Source organism: Lepidochelys kempii, chromosome 3, assembly GCF_965140265.1.
Source record: "Lepidochelys kempii isolate rLepKem1 chromosome 3, rLepKem1.hap2, whole genome shotgun sequence".
Taxonomy (NCBI): domain Eukaryota; kingdom Metazoa; phylum Chordata; order Testudines; family Cheloniidae; genus Lepidochelys; species Lepidochelys kempii.
The window spans coordinates 106,731,098-106,747,508 of NC_133258.1; positions in this window are offsets into that span (position 1 = coordinate 106,731,098).

The following is a 16,411-nucleotide window of genomic DNA, read 5'->3' on the forward strand; positions in this document are numbered from 1 at the left end:
TCACTATCTGACTGTATAAGGCCTTTTTCTCACTGTGACAGTCTGAGGCCCTGTTCTTAAGCTAAAGCCTCTGGCTAAACAGCAGAGGCAGCCGTAAGCTGGGAAACGTATGGTCACCTCCTTACATTCCAAACTGGTCACATTGAAAGAAGGTGCTATTGGGCTGTTAGGAATATAATCCTGTCCTGTATTACTATCACCTCCAGAGAAAGAGAAGTGCCTAGAAGATGTAAAAGGAAACTTAGTTTGATAGCATCCTGTCTGGCAAGAACTCACTTATCAATAGCTGGGATGTGAAATCCTCATTTCTTTGTTGTTCTTTTACTGTAGTCCCCATTTCCCTATTGTTTGTCTGTATAATCTCTGTCTGGTTCTGTGATTGTTTCTGTCTGCTGTATAATTAATTTTGCTGAGTGTAAACTAATTAAGATGGTGGGATATAATTGGTTAAATAATCATGTTACAATATGTTAGGATTGGTTAGTTAAATTTCAGTAAAATGATTGGTTAAGGTACAGCTAAGCAGAACTCAAGTTTTACTATATAGTCTACAGTCAATCAGGAAGAAAAGAGGGGAATAGGAACAGGGAATGGCGGTGGGGAAATTGGAATCATGTTTTGCTAAGGGGGGAAATAGGAACAGGGACACAAGTAAGGCTATGTGGTGTCAGAGCTGGGAAGGAGACACTGAGGAAGGAAACTGGAATCATGCTTGCTGGAAGTTCATCCCAATAAACATTGAATTGTTTGCACCTTTGGACTTTGGGTATTGCTGCTCTCTGTTCATGTGACAAGGACCAGGGAAGCAAGAAGGTGAAGGAATAAGCCCTCTAACAGGAGGTAGGGGAGAAGGGGTGGAGGACTGGAGGGAGTCAGGATTCAGTGAGCACTGCGGCAAGCGGGGGGGCTACATGGGGAGGGGGATGGAGGAGGGGAGAGACTTAGAGAGTGGCAGGCAGTGGGGATATCTCGGGGGTGGGGCGGAGCAGGGATGGGAAGAGGTGGAGTATGGGTGGGGTCATGGAAGAAAAGTGGGAGGGGGCTTTGGGGGTGGAGCGCAGGACGGGCCACCACAGCCCAGGCGTCCGGTGGTGGGTTGGCAGCTGCACTGCAGGGGAGGCTTAGCCTCCCCTGGCCTATTATACCCGCCACCTATGTTTATACTGTTAATATCACACAGTCATCGTGCTTACCAATATTTTAGAGGTTTTACAGCAGTGTTCAACAGTAGTAACCCTAAATTTTATACTGGAGGTGAATATTGCAGGACACTGCTCTAAAACTATTTTAGAGCATTTTAAAAAAACTTGGGATCCATTAAAAATATTGTAGTAGAGTCACTTGATTTTATACAAATTAAAATAGGAAAATAATATTACTACTGCATCAGTTTGTGTGGCTTGTAGTCATGAGACTATCTAAATTTGGCTTTTATGTGTGTGTGTGTGTGTATATATATATATATATATATATATTTTACATTTCCCTGAGATTCAAGCCAGCAAAGTTGAATTTTGGAAGATGCTCAAGTGCTTGCAGGCCTATGAGCAGTGTGAGCTTGCTGCTAGTTATTGCTTTATGTCTCTGAGCAATTCATCTCAGCCCTGCTCCATTTTCCCCTCACACCCAATTGAATATTACTGGAAAATGACCAAGAGTCTGATCCAATGCCTTTTGAAATCAGTGGAAAAACTCCCATTGACTTTCATGGGCATTGAATCAGGCCCGAAATGAATGAAAAAGAACTGAGAAGACTGATGGCTTACACAAGAAAGCAAATTGTGGATGAAGAAAGGGCAGTTACTAGAATGGAGAGCCCTGACCTGTGCCCATTCTTGATTCAGGAGAGATAAAGATTATCCACACTAAGCAGAGTTTCTCTTGGATTAAGATGTGTTGAGGCTGCCTGAGGTTTGCCAAAAAGCATAAGAGAAGCCAACATGGAAATGATTTCCATAAGGCAGAAAGATTACCACAACAAGCGGCAAATGAATGAATTATTAATTAATCTGCACTGGCAGGAAATTATAAAACTTAAAAAACCCAAATATATTAAAATGGAGAAGTCACTAAAGGTATCCTCACAAACATCAATATTTATAGGATAAATTTGCTGAAGAAATATGAAGTCAGCCCCCTAAATTAAAGTAGAAGTTGAATAATTTGTATGGGGCTATTAATATCATTAAAATTGATTGCCTGAAGATTTGTTGTTGTGCTGTTAGATTAAAAGATAGATCAATGTCAGATTTGTACTGGAGGCCCACCTCCACAAATCAATCAATGACTCTAAAATGGCTCTCCCTCTTCTCCCCTCCCCCTGTCTTTTTACCTCTTCTCCACAGTCTGAGTTAGGGGTGCTGATGTCCTTACGTTAATTGTTTTTTGCATGAGGAGAGTGTGCTCCATACTGAGGCTGGGTAATTAGCCAAGACAGAGGGCCCTCCTGGTTAGTGTTTTTTGAGAGAAGTGGGGGCAGATTTTAATCTGTTATGCCATGGAAAACAGACTTTACTGGAGCTACTTGGGATTTGCATTGATGTCACTGCCTCAGAATCTGGTTCACTGTGTGCTATATACTTGACAGAACTTTGTACTGAACCTTGACAACCCCCATCCAAAACTAGTTTGTCATAGAAATGCAAGGCTGGAAGGGATCTCCAGTGGTATCCTGCTAACTAGCATTATTCACAGGGCTCAAAGTGGGCCAGCTTGTGCCATCCCTATGAAATGGTACATTCTTTGACCAGATGCCATTTTGATTTCAGTCCTAGGTTTATCCCCAATTCCCATCTACCTCTCAATAGCCATCTTGTGTTGTCTTTGGGAAAACAGCGGGCTGCTGGCTTCAGATATGAACAAACACCTCTGTGTTACTTTCTCGAAGGCCCTACAGGGAGGAAAGAGCCACTGCTTCTGCTGAGCTGCCATTGCGTCCAGTTCAGAGGAGTCACCGCTGAGCTTCCACTTCTGTTCCAGAGTCTCCTTGCTGCTTGAGGGATAGAGTGTGGAGAGAGAGGAAGGAAAGGCTGTTCTCAAGGCACGAATTCTACTGCAATCTGGTGCTACCATTGTTCAGAGACGGTCTAATAAACCCGGTGCTTAAAATGTTGGCAGCAGTGTGTCTACATTAGGACTTACAGTGTGGAGGTGAAATGGCATCAGCAGGGGTATTAAATTTTGCCAAATTTCCCCAGTCTAGACAAGGTACAAAGTTCCTTAGTACAGAGCTTTATAACTGGTACTGTGGTATTTATTATGTTAACTCCTTTTTTCTGCCATGTTCTCTCACACAAGAGATGGTATATTTAAAGTAGAAGGGATGTTCTGAAAACTATCTGGGATTGAATTGGACCAAAGAGATTGCTATGGAAAATATGCTAGTTAAAAACACATTGAAATCTATAATGCACAAACAATACTGTCAAGATGTAAACCAAAAAGGACACACTTTCCTCATTGTGACATTCCCCTGGTGTTATCTGGACAAGTGATCTGCTAGGTCACTCCAATCCTCAACTCTGGGAGCCAGCCTTACCCTGCTCTGCTGTGAGAACCCCCACTTCCGGGTTGTTCCTGCACAGCTTCTAGCATGTAAGCTGCTCCTTGGATTGTGCAACTGAATGACAATATCTCCAGTGCCAGACACAACCCTAGGAACCTCTGTCTTACAGTGTCCCATTATGCCCACTGGATGCTGCAAGCTTATATGAGTTTGTCAACTTAAAGAAATAGATATCTACCAGGCTTGTTATCCCAAAGGGAGTCTCTGACACGCTTCTAACAAAATGCACAGATTCAGGCACAATAAACAAACAAATTTATTAACTACTGTGATAAATGATGGGGCGGAGGGCGGGAGATAGCTCCCTTTTTTGAATACACAGCCAGCCAGTAGCTATAAAATCCCTCTTATCATAGAATCATAGAAGATTAGGCTTGGAAGAGACCTCAGGAGATCATCTAATCCAACCTGCTCAAAGTAGGACCAACACCAACTAAATCATCTCAGCAAGGACTTTGTCAAGCCGCTCCTTAAAAACCTCTAACGATGGAGATTCCACTGCCTCCCTAGGTAACCCATTCCAGTGCTTCACCACCCTCCTCGTGAAATAGAGTTTCCTAATATCCAACCTAGACCTTCCCCACTGCAACTTGAGACCATTGCTCTTTGTTCTGTCATCTTCCACCACTGAGAATAGCTGAGCTCCATCCTCTTTGGAACCCCCCTTCAGGTAGTTGAAGGCTGTTATCAAATCCCCCCACACTCTTCTCTTCTGCAAACTAAACAAGCCCAGTTCCCTCAACTTCTCCTCATAAGTCATGTGTCCTAGACCGCTGATCATATTCGTTGCCCTCCGCTGGACTCTCTCCAATTTGTCCACATCCTTTCTGTAGTGGGGGCCAAGACTGGACACAATACTCTATATGTGGCCTCATCAGTGCCGAATAGAGGGGAATAATCACTTTCCTTGCTCTGCTGGCAATGCTCCTACTAATGCAGCACAATATGCCGTTAGCCTTCTTGGCAACAAGGGCACACTGCTGACTCATATCCAGCTTCTCATCCACTGTAATCCCCAAGTCCTTTTCTGCATAACTGCTGCTTAGCTAGTTGGTCCCCAGCCTGTAGCAGTGCATGGGATTCTTCTGTCCTAAGTGCAGGACTCTGCATTTGTCCTTGTTGAACCTCATCAGATTTCTTTTGGCCCAATCCTCCAATTTGTCTAGGTCACTCTGGATCATATCCCTACCCTCCAGTGAATCTTCCTCTCCCCCCAGCTTAGTGTCATCTGTGAACTTGCTGAGGGTACAATCCATCCCATCATCCAGATCATTAATAAAGATGTTGAACAAAACCAGCCCCAGGACCGACTCCTGGAGTACTCCGCTTGATACCGGCTGCCAACTAGACATCGAGCCGTTGATCACTACCTGTTGGGCTCGACAATATAGCCAGCTTTCTATCCACCTTGTGGTCCATTCATCCAATCCATATTTTTTTAACTTGCTGGCAAGAATACTGTGGGAGTCCATATCAAAAGCTTTGCTAAACTCAAGATATATCATGTCCACTGTTTTCCCCATATCCACAGAGTCAGTTATCTCATCATAGAAGGCAATCAAGTTGGTCAAGCATGACTTGCCCTTGGTGAATCGATGTTGACTGTTCCTGATCACCTTCCTCTCCTCCAAGTGCTTCAAAATGGTTTCCTTGAGGAACTGTTCCATGATTTTTCCAGGGACTGACGTGAGGCTGACTGGTCTGTAGTTCTCCAGGTTCTCTTTCTTCCCTTTTTAAAAGATGGGCACTATATTTGCCTTTTCCCAGGAATCCAGGACCTCCCCCGATCGCCACGAGTATTCAAAGATAATGGCCACAGGCTCTGCAATCATATCAGCCAATTCCCTCTTCACCCTCAGATGCATTAGATCTGGACCCATGGACTTGTGCATGTCCAGCTTTTCTAAATAGTCCTTAACCTGTTCTTTCACCAGTGAGGGCTGCTCACCTCCTCCCCATACTGTGTTGCCCAGGACAGCAGTGTGGGAGCTGATCTTGTCTGCAAAGACCAAGGCAAAAAAAGCATTGAATACTTCAGCTTTTTCCACATAACCAGTCACTAGGTTGCCTCCCCATTTAGTAAGGGTCCCACACTTTCCCTGACCTTCTTCTTGTTGCTAACATACCTGTAGAAACCCTTCTTGTTACCCTTCACATCCCTTGCTAGCTGCAATTCCAATTGTGCTTTGGCCTTCCTGATTACACCCTTGCATGCTTGAGCAATATTTTTATACTTCTCCCAAGTCATCTGTCCAAGTTTCCACTTCATGTAAGCTTCCTTTTTGTGTTTAAGCTAACCAAAGATTTCACTGTTAAGCCAAGCTGGTAGCCTGCCATATTTGCTATTCCTTCTGCACATCAGGATGGTTTGTTGCAGTGCCCTCAATAAGGCTTCTTTAAAATACAGCCAGCTCTCCTGGACTCCTTTCCCCCTCATATTAGCCTCCCAGGGGATCCTGCCTATCAGTTCCCTGAGGGAGTCAAAGTCTGCTTCTGTGAAACCCCATGTGTGTATTCTGCTGCTCTCCTTTCTTCCTTTTGTCAGGATCTTGAACTCGACTATCTCATGGTCACTGCTGCCCAGGTTGCCACCTACATCTTCTTTCCCTACAAATTCTTCCCTGTTTGTGAGCAGTTGGTCAAGAGGAGCATGGCCCCTAGTTGGTTGCTCCGGCACTTGCACCAGGAAGTTGTCCCCAACACTCTCCAAAACCTTCCTGGATTGTCTGTGCACTTCTGTATTGCTGTCCCAGCACATGTCAGTGTGATTGAAGTCTCCCATTAGAACCAGAGCCTGTGTTCTGGAAACTTTAGTTAGTTGTTGGAAGAAAGCCTCGTCTACCTCATCCACCACAACATCACTCTTGTTGCTCTCGCTTCTAAACTTAACCCAAAGACTTTCGACAGGCTTTTCTCCAGTTCCATACTGGAGCTCTGAACAATCATACACTCTCTTACATACAGTGCAACTCCTCCACCTTAGTAGCTCCTCCACTTCTTAGTAGCTGTTCTCTAACTGCTCTACTGTAAAGAGTTAAAAAGTCTCACTGCTATGGATAGGTAAAAGGAAGTGAGTGGATACCTAGCCAAAGGAGCCAATGGGAAGGCTAGAACTTTTAAAAATTGAAAAACGACTCCCCTTTTCTCTGTCTGTGATTGTTCTCCCAGAGAGTGGGGAAGGGCAGCAACTGTAAGAAACTTGGGGCCAGGTATGAAAAATCATCAGAATCATACCTAGAAACTAGAAAGTACTCATTTGAAACCCCATATATGTAAGAAGATTAGGAAATGTCTAGGAAGATGGGATTAGGTTTATCTCTTTTTATTTCTTTATGGCTTGTGAACTCCTCTCTGCTAACCCCAGGTGCTTTTATTTTGCTTGTAACCTTTAAGCTGGACCTCAGAGAAGCTATTCTTGATGCTTATTCCTTGTAATTGTTTTTTTTTTAAATCTAGAAAAAGTCTAAATTCCCAGATGTAATTTTTTTAATTTATAAAATTTACCTTTTTTTAAGAATAGAATTGAATTTTTGTGTCTTAAGAGGTTTGTGCATGTGTTGTTTAATTAGCTAGTGGCAACAGCTGATTTCCTTTGTTTTTCTTTCTCAGCTCTTCCCCAGAGAGGGGGTGAAAGGGATAGGGGGTGAAAGGGTACCCCACAGGAAGGAATTCCCAAGTGCCCCCTTCCTGGGTTCTCAAAGGTGTTTTGCACTTGAGTGGTGGCATCATCTATGCATCCAAAGTAAGAGAAAAACTGTAACTTTGGGAGTTTAACACAAGCCTGGAGTGGCCAGTATTAATTCTTAGAATCCTTGAGGGCCCCCACCTTCTACACTCAAAGTGCCAGAGCGAGGATTTAGCTTTGACAACTACAAAGATAGCTTTTAAGTGATTATAAGTCAAAGCACAAGAAGTCAGATTTAGTCAAATGAAATAAAAGCAAAATGCATTCTAAGCTGATCTTAACACTTGCAGTCCCCTTAGAAACTTAAGCGCTTCTCACCACAGGTTGGCTGGTTGCCCTTCAGCTTGGCTCTCTGCTTTGATCAGTGCTTGAGTCTCTTGGTGTGGTGCGTGTAGATGTAGGCACGGCCGGCTCCAGCGCTTTTGCCGCCCCAAGCGGTGAAAGAAAAAAAAACCACAACAACCCTGGTTGAGCTGCCGCCGAAGTGCCACTGAAGAGGAAGAGAGGAACTGCAGGGCCTGCTGCCGAATTGCCGCCGAAAACCCGGACGTGCCGCCCTGATGATGGATGGAGTGCCACCCCTTTCTATTGGCTGCCCCAGGCACCTGCTTCCTTCGCTGGTGCCTGGAGCCGGCCCTGGATGTAGGTAGAAGAGAGAGAGCAAGGCAAACGTCTCTCCCATTTATCATGTTTTTTCTTCCCTCTTGGCTTTGCCATCCCCTTCAGGGTCAGGTGAGCATTACCTCATCATAGTCCCAAAATGTCCAAGGGAAGGGGGGTGACTCACTTGAGAGTCCAACAGATCCTTTGACAGTGCCTAGGCCAGTGTCCTTTGTTCCTGTGAGGCAGGGCTGGGTTTGTGCCATACATGCCCTGATAAGGTGTGAACTGCCCCTCTGTTTCTGGAGAGATTTGTCTGGGCTTGTTTTAAGCCATGAGGACACATTAGCAGCCTCATAACTATATACATGAAATTACAACCCAAACATTAATATAACAACAATGCTCAGTGCATCACGAGCCTTCTGAAGACACCCGACATGACAAACTTTGCATTGGATACCACACAATCATTTTATAAGAATGAGCATGGGGGTGCAGGGTGTTCCCCTGAGACACAGAATGTCACACTCATCTTTGTAATTATTCTATCTGTTATAAATGCTATGGAAATTAAGACAAAGAAATAAAATCTACATTTTAGAATGACATTGTGACTGGCAATAAGAATGGGAATATGTTGTTGCTGTTTTCTTTTTCTTTAATGTTAACATTCAGTATATTTTCATCCTTCCCAGCAGACATGAGATGATGCACAGAAAAAAGGAAGAAAAATCTAAAGGTTTACCCACACATCTGTGTGTCAAAGTTATCTAACTAAACGAACACAAGCTATGATTGTTAAATATGGAACAGTATAGCAAAGGACAAGTATTTTCAAAATACTGTCTTAAAAGGAACTACATATAATGAACTATTGTACAAAGAGAAGCCCAGAGAAGGTAAACAAGTCTATATTTTAAAACCCTCTATCTTGAATCAGAAAACAAATATCCACACATCACAAGATAAATTTCCCCAATTTGATAGCAGTAAAGACAATGCTTCTGACCAGAAAGTTTCAAAGGACAGAAATTGTCAGTTTATTCTTTCTTATGTAGGGGTATTGTTTGTTTTTATTAATTGATATCCATCTCTGTTTACTGAGAACTTATTATTTTTTGAGAAAAATGTGAGTATTAAATTAATTTTAAAAGTAAATGTAGTCCTGATAAAAGCTGTTTATTTGACACCCTTGGAGACTGAAGTCCTCTATCTATCCACAGAAAAGGGGTAGTTGAAGCCCAAAGTAAATTTTTCCCCAATGCTCAAGTAAGGTGTCTCACACTTGACCTAGAGAGATTCCTTCCAGGGGTGAGATGGTATTTCAGTTTCCACATCCATTACATCCTTTTTCTCTGAGAAGAGACTATTAACAAGAATCTGTGATGATGGTTTTTGTGACATAGATACTAGTCTATGGACAAGGATTAAAAAACCCACCAACAACACATAGACCACTGAATAGCCACCAGATAAATATTTATCTAAAAAAAAAAATGCTTTTACAAGGTCCAAGGATAAATCAAAGAAGCTCAAGGAAACATTGCCTAACTTTGAGGGAAAAACCCCCTCTAGCTCTTCCTTGTGTTGCATTCAAGCCAGTGACCTAGAGGTGGAAGGCTTTATATCTTATTACTGTTCCCCTGAGTCATCCAGTGTCTGAATCTGTAGAGCAATTCCATGGTCTGTAGGAACATACCTACCGGGGAATAAAGCTGATTAGCTGCAGCCTTCGTTGCTCTAGAATTTAGATATCAAGACTTCTTTTCACTTCTTCCCCTACTTCTTCCTTCCAGAAATAGTGCTATACAAAGCCTAACATGTTTGCCTTAGGAGTTTTTACATATTCCACTCAGTATTTCCATGAGGGAGCACAGCACTTTGCAGAAAAAATGGCAGTCTTTCCCCAGCTAAAATTATTACTTTTTGTGTCATATTTCCTCAGGCAAATATTCATAATTATTGTCAAAAATATATCCTGGTTGGGGTTTTTTTAGGGTTTTTTTGGGGGAGGAGGGGAGGAGTTACACTGAAAACAAGTTTTTAGGGCCAAATAAGTGGGAAAACAACTTTCTATTAAACAAGCAACAACAACAACAACAACAAAAATTGAAAAGATATCAAATGTTTTTCTTTCCTAGAAGCCCAATAAAATATGCTGGTGCATTTTTAAAATTAGTTTTTCCAGTCAGGGGAACTCTTTTATTCATATATAAATCCAGTCAACATCAAGGCTTGAAACTGGTCTTCTGTATTGTTTAATGTGGGGACTGCTGCTGCTTTCCCTCTGCTTAGGGTCCTATTCAGGAAAGCACAGGCCAAGATTTAAAAAAATGATTAATGATTCTGAGTGCCTCAATTTTTAGGTGCCCAACTGGAGAACATTTAAAGCTCTCTGGTTTTCCGAAAGAACTGAGCTCCCACCCTATGCAAGTCAGGCCTTTTTAAGGAGACAGGTTGAGTGCCCCAAACTAGTGGCACCCAGAATCACCAGTTCCTTTTGCAAGTCTTGGATGAAGTGCTTTCTTGAATAAGGAGAATAAGCATAAGCTTAAGTGCTTTCCTGAATCAGGGGCTTAACGAATTGCAAAAGGGAACTATCCTAAGGAAAATGTAGTTGTGAACTTGTGTATGGCCTTGATTGCAAGGATACATAGAAAAATGGCAAAAAAAGTTCTGAATATTGATTTTAGTTGTTGTTTAACCTGTGTACAATGTCCTTCAATCAACAACATGACTTTGTAAACTATATTTTCCAGTATGGTGTACTGCACATCTCTTTTCTAACGAGATGTGTACTTCCTTCAGGGCCTCCACTCCATAATTTCACTCTGTATGTTACATATCATTTTCAGTAATTAGTCTGCATTTGGAGGCTTCTTTTTTATGTGATGGAAAGATCTATGGTATATGTTTTTCCCCTGAAAAATGCTTTCTGCTACAGCTTTCTTGTACCACAGTTGGAGCTAATTTGCTATATAGAGACTGGAGCTATCTTCTACTGTGTGATTTGTAACATCATTCTATACAAGTTTAAATTATCTCAGTGATTCAAGAATGTATTTTAACTAGAGAGATGTCAACAACTTGTTTAACTTGACCTTCAAATGTCCTTTCTTTCACAATCCCCAGCTGATTTCACTGGTGTACAATATACACTATGTATGAAGCCTGTTAGTATCAGATGTGGCTGTGAAGTGGCATTCTCCCGCCCCATTCTCGATGCCTGTCATGCTTCATCAGTGCTGACAAGCAATTATTAGTCTTTGTTTCTTTTATACTGTATATTGGCAAAACAATCATTGCAAGGAATTGTAGAGGTAGAAACCATTATCTTTTATACTAGAGTGGTAACATAGCTTTTAAGCTTACTGAAAATATCCATTAGGTTCTGTCCTCTTATCTACAAATGCTTTCTGCTTTGCTTTTGTTGCTCCAGGAGTTGAATCACCAACTTCTGCTGCACTAGGGACAGATAACTTTATTCTTTCGTCAGTTGATTTTTTTCTATGTTCCACTGGGCTTTGTTCAAGGCTGAAGGCATTCTTCATTTTATTTGATTCCCGTTATTTTAGCTGTATTTTGGATATCTATTTTAGCTTCATTGTCTTTGACGATTTTGTTTTTCTTTTGGAATTTGTGACATGACAATCAATTAAATTAAACCCTTACAATTAAAAAAAACCCCTAAAACTGAAGAGATCAAGCCAATTTTAGTCTCTGGGCTGAGAGGGGGATCTTTGAATTACATTTTGCTGGATAGTTATGTCTGATTTGTGAGAATCATACATTGTCTCAAATACTCTGAATAGTCCTGGAGCACTTAAGCAGCGTGCAGCCATGAAGAACAAATACCTTCTGGTTCCTGAGCTAGTCGCACAGCGCACAGTTATGCTCTCTCACTTGAGTTCGAACTGATCCAAATTGTGGTAATGGATTTCCGTTATCTGAAGGGTATCTGTTTGGATATCCTCTTGCACCCTTCCCTCCAATTTGCCTATCCACTCTTTTATTTTAAATGCCCCTTTGGACCACCCATTTGCCTCTTCTCTTACAATCCCCTGCATCCCTTCTTCCATGCTGCCCATTCCTGTGAAACACTCTATCAACTGACCCATAAGTCCACTACAATCTTCTCCTTCAAATTTCTCCTCAAGACTCACTTCAGTGAAGCCTACAATATATTAACCAACTAATAAGGGAGAGGCTGAGAGACAGTAGGCTATAGTGTATCTATCTTCCTTTATTCTTTAAAAAATGCTTTGTAAAAATTGCATATATTATGGTTGTCCTCTCCTTCCAGTTTCATATGATGAATACTGTGGGCATCACCAAGTGTCTCTTTCTTTTTGTATATTTAGATACAGCTACTTAGAGACAGCTAAGAATTGCCCCAAACTTAAGGCAACACACATTACATGAAGGTGAGAGAAAGGGATAGTCATACTATACACAATTTCCCTGATTTAATAGCACCCACAATCTGGTCAGATATTACAGTAGTGGGAGGCATATAAGAACCTATAAGGTTATCACTATTACTTAGTGATTCAGCTATAGTTCTTGATCTTAATATTTCACACATATAGACAAACTAATTCCATCTTTTTAAACTAATACTCTACATCAGAGAACAATTTGTTTAAAAAAATCCTAAGGCAATTCTCTGGTATAAAACTTGCTATGCTGGATTTAAAAATGTAAAAAAATATCAGTAACATAAAGGGGGAAAAACCCTTTGGTATATTTAAAAACAAAAACAAAAAACAGGTGTCATCCTGAAGGGTTAGGTCACATTTTTATAAATAATTAGTAAATGTGAAATTAAGGTAGCCCAAGTGGCCTTAGCTCAATATCTTAATCTCTAGTCTACCCAAATGAATACTGTACCCTTACATCCCCATACTGTTGAGGGTCAACATTAACGCTATAAGTAACATCCCCTATGATGCTATTTTATATTAATTAATATAACACATGCATCACCCCTCACCATATACAAACCATCTATCCACCCATCTGCCTCTCCACCAACTCTCTGAATCTTTCTAAGCCAGCTATACCATCTCACCTTTTTCAACTTGTCTTCCCCTCTTCCTCCCTCCCCCGCCCCCCGCTCAGTCTTTCCCCTCTTCATGGCATAGAGGGGAAGGGAGGAAAAGATTCGGATCTCTAAGATATTGTGTTAAATAGCAAACAGTTTGAGTGATATGAAAGGAACAAGATATTCACAAACAAGTGCATTTCTTTGTTTTATTTTAGTGTATTTTACATTCCTTTACCCTAAAATGGACCCATAAATGAATCTGCAAATGTGTGAAGAAAAAAGGGCTCCTTGACTAAGGGGAAGATTTTCAAAAGCACATAGGGCAGTTAGGTGCCCAACTCCTATTGAAATTCATTTGTGTCCAACTGCCCTTTGTGCCTTTGAAAATCTTCCCGTCAGATCCTTTTTTGCCAAGTTTGAGCCTGCAGCCAGTTTTTATGACTGAGTTATAAAAGCCCTATAAATAGGGTCTTAGGCTAGGAGAGGTTGTCAGACCCCTCACTCTTGTGGTGCCTGCAGGTACTGCTGTAATAAATACCTTGAAATCTGTAATGACAGTACATGTTAAAGTTTGAGAAATCCTTTGTGTTAACACTAGACTACTTCTCAGGCAGAGAGAATGGGAGTCCATTAGAATAAGATGCTCCTGTCTCCAATCAACCGGTGTCATACAATATTTACATTCAGCTCAGTGCTTGTAATTATACCTCTTCCTAAAGCCATTGGAAGGATTGAGAAAATGACTCTTATTCAAATTTTGACTTCTAGCAAAATATTGAATTGTTACAGCAGAAGAGACTACAATCCCCTCCTTCATTCCCCCTCCTCCCTCTGACTTAAGGATCTGAGACCTTCAGGAATCTTATAATTTGAGATGAATACAGAGAAAATTGGCTTTGATAGTTATAGTTTAATTTCCTAGACACCTTCAGCTGTGTAATTAATGGTGGAAAGAGATTCTTACTGGCCAATAGAGAAGCACAATACTTTACTTTAATATCTCACGAGCACCTATCTCAGTACATTTTCTGCTAGCAGGTTTAAAGCATTCATCAGCATGGTAACTCACGGGTAAAGCTGAGCTGTGTGATGCTTCTCTAAGGTTCATCCCGGTCATATGTCCCAAAATGGCCATTGTTTGTCCTGTCACAAAAGTAGTGAAGACTCTTGTAAGGCGTTGACCCTTGTCACTTTCAAAAAAGGAATTAAAAGTAATTTCAGGTGCTAGATCTGCCTTTACCAATTTTTGCAGTTTTACAATCCCATCTTTCATATTTTGAAATTGTTTTGCTCTTCCTTGCTACTGCTACAGTGTGAACAATCCACACAAACAACAAGAGGAAAACAAACAATTGACTATACAGGGGAAACAATGTAACTGACTAAACACAAGGTGATGTCAAATTCACAGAGTAAAAAAGCTGAAAAAAATGCTCTACTCTCTGTTATAGGAATTCTAAGTTGTTAATTGCAACAATACAAGGTAAACAATTTCCTAATAGAAGGGTGCTTTTTTAAGTGATGGAACTTAAGTTAATAAACTTCTGCTCTTTGGGTTTTTGGTTCCAAACAGACTCAGGTTTATATGCAGAGATGCTCTTTCAGTGCTCTGGCTGATATGTCTCATATTGTTTGCCACTTTTGCCATTTGTGAAAATTGATTTTTAATACGCAAAAGCATTTGTATGGTGTGTTTATCCACCAATTCCATCAAGGAAAATAACAACATGTGATTTATCCAACCAATCAAACTTAAGCAAGGCAGGTCAAATGTCAATTATCAAATACTCACAGTGAATTGCTCGTGATCAATTCACAGATTTGCAAAGATACGTGTGGAATGAATTTGAGGAAATAATGAACTGCTCTCACACACATGCAAGCAGAAAGATGATAAATTCATCAACCAAGTTATTTAGTTTTGAATTATTCACTCATTTCTAACATTCAGGTACAGGGTGGAACATTTGTCCTCAATCATGATACAGGTATGAAAACCTATTATGAGCTCTTTATCATGTCTCCTCAGACACTTAAAACTTGTATTGTGAAGAAGCTGGAGCCAGGGACGTTTATTAATTCATGATTGATGCTTAAAATGCTGACCACAGAAACAAAGCCATGAATTTGGGAAGCAACCATCAGTACATTGTAACGGACCTTTGTCAGATTCCTCAGCTATTGGCACCATGTTTCTCTCCTCTGTCTGCTGACTGATGACTTAAAAAAAACAAAACAAAGAGAAATTGACATTCAGAAATGAAACAATCCAGCTGTCTGATTGCTTTCTGGATAATCCTTTAGTATTCTGCCTCTGAACAAAACAACCAGGTGTGTGGGATAGGAAAGACTGTTTATCTGAAACACTGACAAACTGGGGATTTTGGATCCCTGGAATTTGTCTTTCCTCCCTGTGAACCTATGTTTCTGTAGATTTCAGTTCTAATTTATTACAAGTAAATCCCAAATCCTTTCAACTAATTTAAAAATCAACTAATCAAATGGAACCAGATTTTAAACTTGGCATCATTCTTTTCTGAATTATTATAAAAACATCATGCACACATCTGAGTTGAGCTTTATAAATAAAAATGTTTAAAAGCATATAAAATTATTAAGCCTCAAGCTATTTGTCCTTTATGCATCAGGCAGTTGGAAAAAAGCTTGTCAGGAGTGGGGCTGGTAGCTGACTGGTCTGTTGGGCTGTGCAGACAGCCTGATAGTTAAAAAAGGACTGAAGCTAGAAATAGACTTATAGTGTATTCCAAAGAGGTATCATATTTAACCCACTGATGAGAAAAGAGTTCTAAGGCTATCAGGTAACTCTTCACATCAGCAATAAATATGACATCTCACCATAGCTCACCATATAGAATCTCCTTTTAAAGCAATTATTATTAATACTGAGCTCTCTGCATGCCCTTAAAACTGCTGACAACACTTAACTCTCTTCTTCACATTTCATTTGGCAAATAATTATGATTCAACATTGCGGATTTCATTTATAAGAAATTAATGAGCCATATGTGGGTCACATTAGATGTAAGATGATGCATTTCATCTGCGATACTATGCAATGTACTGTAACATGCTACACCATGCGATGCCATGACCAAGTCTTGCAAAGTTCCTTGGTCCAAATGGCAAGTTTCATAGCAGTTCGTAGTTCAGAAGTATGTACAGAACAGTCAGGATTGGATCTGAGATCGCTGCTGCCCTTGGCAAACTAAACTGCACCCTCCTCCCAGCCCACCGCACTCAGTCACTCACCCATAAGTGACTCGCTGGTTTTCTCATGTTTGCAGGTGTGCTGGTTTTGCTGGCTTTCATCCCATGAATAGAAATGGACCAGGTGGTGCTTATGAAAAGGAGAGACTATCTACCTCCATATGAATAGCAGGCAATCCTATACCTTTATCTTTCAGTTTAAATGAAAGAATGTTAAAATCATCACAATAGCAAAGGCTACTTTACTTTCTCTATGATAAGCTCTAATTTTAGAAACTAAAAC